Consider the following 10491-nt stretch of genomic DNA (forward strand, 5'->3'; position numbering starts at 1 on the left):
ATTTCCAGAGAGAAAAATGAAAGCCATGGGTGGGGGCAGCTTGGGAGAACAGCTGCCTATCCCTTCCTTTCCTGCATAGAACCCTTCCTGTTAGCAATTTGTTACCTACTCTCCTAGGACAGACACTGTAGACCACAACCTGGTGACCTGTTCTTTCCATGAGAATCTAATAGGTATTTTAGTCAAAATTTAGCCATCTCTATTGTGGACTGGACAGATAATTTAAAACAGCAGATGACTGAAAACCCATTTCTGCTTGGATTTGGAAGGCATTATGGTAACATACAGTAGCCTTGACTACCTGTTTGCTCAGGCAATTACTCAAATGAGTCTGTTTCCCCTGGACACACCCACTGTCAGCAGGCTGGAATGGTCCAGATGTGTAGCTGGGGGAGGTGGGGTTGGCGAGGAGGTGGAACCTGGACTGGCTGAAACATCTGCCACAGCTAATCCATAATGTGGATAATCTACCCTTAGATAACTAAAAATACTTATGTGACAGGAAGACTGGCAGACATCCATGTGCCTGGGGCTGGTCACAGACCCTGAGGGACCTAGAGAGAATGTAAGAAGCTGAGAAAATACAACCAAGAAAGAGATGGGAGCAACCTCTGGCCTTCACAGCCAAGGTCTTGTTACTGTTTTGGCTGCTGCCTTTACAACCACGGTGCTAGAGACAACAAAGTTTTGTCCAATAGCATATCTGTGGTACAAAGAGGGAACACACTTCCCAGTCCAGTTAGTCCCTCTTTGACTTTAGTGTCTCTGTGTCCAGACCCTTCTCCTGGACTAGTGGAGAGAGATGGGAAGGATGGCTGTAAGCTCCCGGAGTCATATCTAAATTTTGTTCCTCTCCCAGGACCTAGTACAATACTCTGCACATAGTAGATGATTAATAAATGTTTATTAAATGAATGAACTCATGACTAGGGGCACACTTAAGAACTAGAAAAATATGTCCCTGGTCTTGAGGGAATTTCTTTTCCTTAAAGAATGAAGTGTTAGAAGGAACCTCAGAGACCATGAAGTACAATGCCCTCATTTTATATATTTGGAAACTGAATCCCAGAGGTGGGAAGTGATTCAATCAAGACCACACACTGCATTAGTAACAAACTGGACCCTAGGCCTCTGGACTCTCAATCCACTACCACAGCAACAAGGGAAACTCTCCCTTCAAGGAACTCCCTGTATAGTGGGGGAGACAGACAGTGCAGCTCAATGACCTAGAGATGAATGCAGCTAAAAGATGACGCAAATAGTCCCTTTGAAAAACTGGCCCTGCAATTTCCACACCAGTCTGACCATCAGAAGCAATATCCCTGCATCAATTGCAGCTTTGAGGGACTTATTTCAAAGACAGACCATCCTAATCCCCAGTGCTGGACAGGAATGACACAAAATGATTCGGCTTCACAAGAGGCCAGCCAAGTTCCCAACATCACGGAATTGAAACCAGAGTCAGAGGACTCTTGTCGCTGGCATTCAGAATGCAAGCTTAGTGTCCCCTTTTTACCGAAGCAGAGTCTCACGATCCCGGACATCTGCGCCAGTCGGTCTCCTAGACACAGGGACCTACTCACACGCCCAGCACAGCGAGCCATACAGTGGAAACACCATCTGCATTTTATAAGGCTAGCCCAAGGGTTTCCAGACATTGTCTCCAGCTAGTTCATATGACCAAAAAGAACAGGAAGGAAGATCCTATGGTGGGAAGGAGTGGGGGGATGGTTGGTGGCTGGCTACTGAAATGGGGGAGAAGTATCTTAGAATCTATCTAATGGGAAGTCTATAGAGTATTTAAGAGGTCATCAGATTCCCATCAGACTTATACTTGAGATTATCAAATTCATAACTCTGCTCACAATGACTTCTCCAGATAATTCGCCAGAGGAAAAAAAGGAGTAAATGTGCAAGTCTGAGCTCTATAAAAAAGCGAATTCTTCTTAGACCCTATACCTTCAATTTCCCTAGCTGCCACCAGTTGAGTAGTGATGGTGTTCAAGCTCCCCCAACCAAGGATAACTAAAAGAGATGGTTAAGAATTATCAATCAATCGAGCAACAGACATGAGGATCCCTGCTCTGGGAACACAGATAAAAAAGCATAAGTCCCTCAAGGGTGTTATATTCTACGAGTGGAAAATATAACACGTCCACAGCATATACACAGAATATACACAAATAAGTACACTGTGACAGAAGGGACACTGAGAAAGCAGGAAAGGAATCTTGAAGGAGGTAGCACTTGAACTGAGCCAGAGATGAAGCAAGAGAACATCCAATGTATGGGGGACAGGCAGTGGGCAACAGGATGCCATTTATTGCAATTAGGCCGGTTTTGTTAGAAGTAGTGTGCAAGGGGTAAGGGTGAAGTGAGGGTAACATATACTAAGCCTGGAAAAGATAAACTGGAGCCAGATTGTGAAGGACTTTCACTGCCAACAGAAGAGTTTATATTTTATCCTAAGGGCAGTAGAAAGCCCCTGAAGCTTCATGATCAGAGGACTGGTATGGTCAGATCTGCACTTTAAGAATATGAATTTGGCAGCTGTGTGGAATTGGATAAGGGGAAGACTGAATTAGGGATATCAGTTAGGAAGTTATTGAATAATTCAAGTAAAAGTAACGAGGGCCTGGACTGGGTGGTTGTGGCATGAGTAGAGAGAAAGAGATGTCATGAGAGGAAGTACCATTAATAAGACTTGGCAACTAATTAGACAAGGGATGTGAGTGAGAACAAAGAGTCAAAGATGACTCCTAGGTTGCAAATCTGGGTGACCTGGGCAGGATGATGGTGCACTTCACAAAGAAGGAAATTAGGAAGAGGCATAAGTGTGTTGTTGTTGTTTTTTAATTTTGAATATAATAACCCTTCCTTAAATGTAATGAAGATTCTGAACTTACTTTCCCAACCTACATACAACTAACAAGTTGGTTTCCTTCAGGGTTCTAGGGGTCAGGAGTGATTCTTTTTTTAATGCTATTGACTCAAGTTCCCATTCAGGTGTGTTAGTGGAAACAGAAAGAATTCACTGTCTTCTTGAAAGAAAATCCAAAATGAATACTCCCAGGAAGATCATGGCAAAAATCCAGAGATTCTAGATCAAATAAAAAAATTCTACAAGCAGCCAAAAAAGAAGAATTCTAGTACTGAAGAACCATAATCAGGCTCATGCAAGACTGAGTGATTGCCATTATGAAGAAGTGAAGAGCTTGGGATAACAATATTCTAGAAGGTTAAGAATATGGCGTTACAGTCAAGAACAACTAACTCAACAAAAACTGAGTAATCATTCAGGAAGAGAAATAGGCCTTTACTGAAATAGAGAATTTTCCAGTATTCCTGCTGAAAAAGACTATAGCTGCAAAGAAAATCTAAAATTTAAACATAAAAGTTAAAAGAAACCTAAATACATAAATGTAAACAAATAATCATAAAGTAAACAAGAATAAATTGCTTACATTCTAATTTGAGGAGATGATGCCTTTGACTCCTCTGAACTCTATCTTAATCAGAGGTCATAGAGGGAGTCTAGTCCTGTTATGTCTTGATGTTGTTAAGAATGGAAAGAAAGGGGGAAAGGAACATATTAGTAGGAAAAGGAAAATGAAGGTTAGGGAAATAATCTGGATGCATAAGTAGAAGTCTATACAAAGGAGGAAGAAGGAATGGGGAGCAGTGGTTGACACTCGAACCTCTCTCAAAGGAATAAAGAATACATAATCGTTCACAGAAGGGAATAGAAATACATTTTACTCAACAGGGAAATAGGAGGGGAAGGGGAGGAGAAATTAGAGAGAAGACAATTTAAGGGAGGGAATTAATCCTAAACAAAACAAAAGTCTAATTAAAGATGTACAAAAACATTTATAACTCTTTTTGAGGTGGCAAAGAATGGGAATCTTCAGGAGTGTCTATCAATGACTGAACAGATTATAGTATATAAATATGATAGAATAACGTGCTGTAAGAAATGATGAAAGGGATTCCAGAAGAATTTTTCAGAGAAAGATTTCAGAGAAACCTGGGAAGATTTACATGGACCAATGCAGAGGGAAAATTAATACGATGCCAATATTATAAAGACAAACAATTTTGAATGACTTAGGAGCTCTGATCAGCCAAATGACCAATTCCAGAGGACCAATGATGAAACATTATACTCATGATGGACAGATGAAAGACTCAGAGTACAGAATGAGGCATATATGTGTGTATACATCTATATGTGTATATATGTATATGTGTATATGTACATGTGTGTGTTTTCCTCTTAGACGTGGCCAATGCAGAAATTCATTTTGCTTGACTATATATGCTTGTAACAGGAGTTTTGTTTTTCTTTCATTCTTAATTGGGAGGAGGGAGAAAGAAAAGACATATTTTTGTTGATTGAAAAAAAATTAATTTAAAAAAAAGGCTATCTTTTCTGTTCACTTTCTCTCCTCTTACTTGACTTAAACCCTTTGCAATCTGGCTTCTGACCACATTACTCAATTGAAACTGCTTTCTATAAAGTTATCTGTGATCTCTTAAAGACTAAATCTGATGGTTTTTTCTCAGTCCTCATCTTTCTCAACCTATCTGCTGCATGTGACATTTCTGATCATCCTTTCCTCCTGGCCACTCTCTCCTCTCTAGATTTTCATGACACTGCCCTTTCCTGGTTCATCTCCCACCTATCTGACTACTTTTCATTCTCCTTTGTTGACTCAACAATCACATTCCTTAACTGCAGATACTTCCCAAGATTCTATTCTGGTCCTCTGTCTAGCTTTTTAAGCCCTACACAACCTGACCTCAACCTGTCTTTCCTGTTCTAGTTGACATCTCCCTCCCTCCTTCTGTGATCCAGCCAAATTAGCCTTCTTTTTGTTCCTTACATAGGATATTTGATATCCCATCTCCATGTTTTTGCACTAGCTTTTCTTCATGATTTGATATAGTAATATAAATTAAATAAATATCATGTATTAATAAGAAGTTAGCTTTTATACAGGGTGTCCTAAAAGTCTAAGTATAGTTTTAAGGTTTAATAGCCTTTGAAACACCTTGTATAGCACTTTAAAATTTGCAAAGTACTTTGAATATATTATCTCATTTGATCCCCCCCAAATCTGAGGCAAGATTTGAACTCAGGTCTTCTGGACTGTAAGTCCAGAATTCTATACACTGAGCCACCTGGTAGCTATAATTGCTATGTCCTCTATCAAAATATAAACTTCTTTAGGGTAGGGATATCTTCACCACTTTTATTTGGAGGGGGACCAAGGTAATGAGAGTTAAATGACTTGCCCAGGGTCACACAACTAGTAGGTGCCAACTGTCTGAGGTCAAATTTGAACACAGGTCTTTCTGACTCCAGGGCCAGTGCTCTACCCACTGTGCCACCTAGCTGCCCCTTGTCATATCTTACCTGAGCTAATGCAATAAGCCTCCCTTTTGGGCTTCTTGCCTCCAGTTTCTCCCTTCTCCAATCCATGCCCCTCAAGATTGTATTCCTGAAAGAATGGTCTGACAATGTCACCACAAAATAAGTTCTGTTGGATCTCTATAGCTTCTAGGAGAAAATACAAACTCTGGCATTTAAAGCCCTTCACAATCTGGCTCTGACCTACCTTTCCAGACTTACAACACATTACTCCCCTTCACGCACTCTGTGTTGTAATCAAATTACCCTACTTACCATCCTTCACATGGGACACTCTGAACCACTCTCATATGCAATATACTTTCTTCACAACCACCTTTTAGAATCCCTTTGTCTCTTTCAAGGCTCATCCTAAGGGTCACCTCCAACATGAGGTCTTTCCTGCCCCCAAACCTGGCCCTAGGTGGTAAGCCTTCACCCATCAAAAAATTTACCTTGCTTTGGATAGATATTTTTTCTACCTATGTGTGTTGTTTCCTAATAAAATATAAATTCCTTAAAGGAAGGAACTTTTTGTTATTTTATCTCCAGCATCTCTAGCATAGTGTTTGGTACATAATGTTTAATGAATGTCTGTCAACTGATTTGTTGAACTGTCCCAAAGTTATACAGGAAAGATAGTCAGAACTAAACCCGAGTCTCCTGACTCCGAGACCAGAGTGCTCTCCATTGTACCACACTGGTTTCACCGTTAGGGGAGATTCATGTTGCTACTTTCCTTCCCCCTCTTGCTTGCTCCAGAAATGGTTCAGGGGTGTTTTCCATTACTTTTCTGAAGAAAGAAAGCCTGAAAAGTCAGAAAGGAAGGTTGGTGTCCAAAGTGTTGGCCTAGAGCCCTCATCCCCGATTCTGTTTCTGTCCCTCACAGACAGAGACTCTGTGATACTCCATCTTTGTCAAAAGCATGTACCTAAAGGAAACCAGAGTCTAGAGCAGAGAACAGACATTCTGGGGCCAACCTGACCCCCAAGAAGCCTCTAGGAGCTTGGAAACAGAGAATTGGAGCAATTCCAATGCAAAGAGGAAGAAACACCAGGAGCTTGGCCTTTCCCCAGACCCTAAACTCATTTCAAAAGCCACAGTCGCTTTCCTCTCCCTCCTCCCCCTGCCCAGCAACTGATGGGTCCAGCAGGAGAGGGAAATGCCAGGGTCAGCAAGTCAACATCAAGACAAAGGCATTCAAAGGGAAAATCCAAAGTCACTGGGCACAGAAATGACCCCGATCAAAGCCACAGAGATGGTGCAGCAATCCCCAGGGAGCCCCAGCTAAAGGAGCTGGAAATAGATGAGCCAGTAATGAGAATGGGCACGACTGGGCTCCTCTCCTCTGTGCTGCCCTAGGGAATCCATTTACTTTCCTCAGTTTGCTAACAACGCTTTCAGTCCCTACTTTCAACATTGTTAGCACATATTTCCTTTCCTCTGCTCATGCCAAAAGTATCTAAAAACAGACTCGATAAATCCCTGGGAGAAGAGGGGGACAATCAATTAATCAATGAGCTTCTATCAAGTGTCTGCTATATGTCAGGCATTCTGGAAGGTTCTGGCGATACAAAGACATAAATGAAATAGTCCCTTACCTTGAGGAGTTCACATTCTCTCAGGAGAGAAAACAAGTGCATACATATACGATATTTTCAAAACAAATGCAAGGTAATTTTGTGGGGGAAGCATTAGAGGAGGATCAAAGAGCTTTCTTGAAGGATCTGGCATTTGAGCTGGACTCTGAAAGAAACCAGAGGTTCTAAGAGGTAACAGTGAGGAGGGACTGCATTCCAAGTTTGGGAGATGGCCTATACAAAGGCATGGGGCAAGAGATGGACTGTCCTGTATAAGCTATTGCAAGTGGACCAATCTGGCTAGAAACTGTCAAGTCAACAAGCATTTATTAAGTACCTGCTATGTTCCAGACACTATGTTAGATGCTGAGAATACAAAGAAAGGCAGAGCGACAGACCCTGCTCTCAAGAAATTTAACATGCTAGATCACTATACAAAAACAAGATAGATAGATATATACATATATATATATATATAGGATAAATCATAAATACTCTTGGTAGGAGGCACTAGCATTAAGGGGAATTGGGAAAGGCTTCTTACAGAAAATAGGGTTTTAGCTGGGACCTGAAAGAAGCCAGGGAAACCAGGAAAGGGAGATGAAAATGAAGAGAATTCCAGGCATGGGGAGACAGTCAGTGAAAGTGCCTGGAGTCAGGAAATGGAGATTCCATGTAAGGAACAAGATCAGTGTCACTAGATCAAAGACTAAATGGAGAAGAGTAAGATGTAAAGGTAGGAGTGAGCAAGATTTTAAAAGGCTTTAAAAGCCAGAGAATTTTATATTTGATTTTGGAGGTGATAGTGAGTCCCTAGAGGAGTGACATGGTCAGACTTGTATTTTAGAAATTTCAATTTGTGTTCAAATCCGGCCTCAGACACTCAACACTTAACTAGCTGTGTGACCTTGGGCAAGTCACTTAACCCCAAATGCCTTGCCTTCCTCTCTCCAACAAAAAGAAAGAAAGAATTATCTGTTTGACAGCTGAGTGGAGGATAAGCTGGAATAGGGAGAGACTTGAAGGAAAGAGATCAGCCCACAGGCTATTACAGTCATAAGACTGATAACTGTATATTTTATCCTGGAGGTAAAAGGTAGTCACTGGAATTGATAGGATTGAAGGGCTAATAATATGGTCAGACTTGCACTCTTCTGAACCAGGGTCATGGCAGTATCAAAGTATCAAAGGGCAGAAGGGGGTGTGTACAAGAAAGGTAGAATTGACAGGACTTGGCAAATGATTGGACCTGGGGGAAAAGGGATGTGAGAGAATGAGGAATCAGGGATATTACCTAGATTCAAAGTCTGGTTGACTGGAAAGATAGTGGCACTCTCAATAGTGACAGAAAAGTTGGTGAAGGGAACCATTTAGTGGGAAAGATTATGGCTTCAGTTTTGGATATGTTGAGTTTAAGTGTTCTGTGGGACATCCAATTTGAAATGTACATAGGCAATTGGAGTTGCAAGCCTGGAGGTCAGTAGAAAGGTTAGTTAGGGCTAGATAAATAGACCTGAGAATCATCTGCAAAGAGACTATTTGATCTATGGGAACTAATGAGTAATCAAGCAAAATAACATAGTGGGAGAAGAGGGCATAAGTCAGAGCCTTGGGGAACATCCATGGTTAGCAGGTGTGACCTGGATGAAGATCCTGCAAGGGCACAATCAGACAGATAAGAGAACTGGGTCAGAGCAATGTCACAAAAACCTAGAGAGAAAAGAGTATCATGGAAAAGAGTGATTAATAATGTCAACACTGCAAAGAGGTCAAGAAGGATAAGAATTTTTAAAAAAAGAAAAAAATTTTTAAAAAGGATAAGAATTGAGAAAAGGTCATTAGATTTAGTAATTAAGAGATCAATGGTAGCTGTGAGTAGGAGTAGTATGCAATCAGCCTAGGAAGAAAAAAAGACTGGAATCAAATTATAAAGAGATTAGGTGGAATGCCAAGCCTGGAGTCAGGAGGACTCATACTCCTGAGTTCAAATCTGGACTCCATTACTTATTAGCTGTATGATCACTGGGCAAATCACTTAACCCTGTTTGCCTCAGTTTCCTCATATGTCAAATGAGCTGGAGAAGGAAATTACAAACCACTCCAGTATCTTTGCCAAGAAAACCCCAAATATCACAAAGAATTGGACACAACTGAAAAATGACTGAACTGAAAATGCCAAACAGAAGAGTCTGAATTTGATGCTAGAGACAACAGGGAGACACCAAAATCCTTCCACAGACATTTAATAACAGTGGGACCCTGAGCAACCCACTGGACCTCTCAACTTCATTTATTAAAATGAGGAAAATAATAGTACCTACCTCCCAGTGTTGCTGAACTGATTAAATGTGATAAAATATGAAAAGCACTATAAATATGCTATCATTATTCTTAAGCAGAGGTCAAACACACTGAGATTTGGGCTTTACTGGTTTTAATTTGGTAGCTCTATGGAGGATGGATTGAAAGGGAGAAGGCAGGATACTCAGAGACCAATTAAGAGGCTAATTAGATAGTCCAGACAAGAGGTGATGAGGGACTGAATTAGGATGGGGGCCTGAATTAGTGCAGTAGCTATGAAAGTGAAGAGAAGGGAACAGGAAAAAGAGATGCTACATGGTAAAATCCAATAAATTTTTGGCAACTGACTAGTCTAGGGGTGGGAAACCTGGGGTCACATCACATGTGCCCTCAAGGCCACAGGTTCCCCACCCTGGATTAGGTTTAAGTGCTGAAAAAGATTTCTAGATAATGAACAAGGTTGCAACTGGAAAGATGGTGTTATCCTCACCAAAAGCAGGGAAAATTGAAGGAAGGATTATATTTAGGGGGAAGATTATACAGTCTGTTTTGGACATATTGAGTTTGAGATACACTCCAGTCAAACTCATGCCATTCTTCAGTGCTCCAGATTCTACCTCCATATTGGAATTCCAGCTCCCTGCCTAGGGCCCTGGGCCTCTGATTGGTGAAAGTTCACCACATAAAGCCTAACTCAGACCAACCATGCTGTTCCCAAAACTATCTTCATGCCACGTTGCTATAAGTATACTATTCCCCGTCCCCACTTTTCCATCTCTGGCTCTTATAATAGTAATCAATCAACAAGACCATTTCTAGAAAGAACTGAACGATTACCCTATGACTTCACGTACTATCCCTTCATCTTCCTTGAACAAAACACCCACCACTGGCCACCATTTCTCTTTATGCTGTTTTCTCCTATTATAATATAAGCTCCTGGAGGGCAGTAACTGTTTCACTTTTTGAATCTGTATCTCCATTTTTAGCATCGTGCTTGGTACATTGTAAGTGCTCAATAATTTTTTTCAATCCTGCTGCTGTTGCTGTAATTGGTGCATGCAGCCATGACCATCTACTGCCTCATGGCTGAAAGCCTCAACAAAGACTGCAAAATAACCAAGCACATGACTGAGTAAAGACATTGGCACCAATGCAAGTATTTGACCAAGTTTGTGAGAGAAAATGTGTGGGTTT

Source organism: Petaurus breviceps, unplaced genomic scaffold (genome assembly GCF_028583685.1).
Source record: "Petaurus breviceps papuanus isolate PSGF00001 unplaced genomic scaffold, PetGlider_PUasm1.0 171, whole genome shotgun sequence".
Taxonomy (NCBI): domain Eukaryota; kingdom Metazoa; phylum Chordata; class Mammalia; order Diprotodontia; family Petauridae; genus Petaurus; species Petaurus breviceps.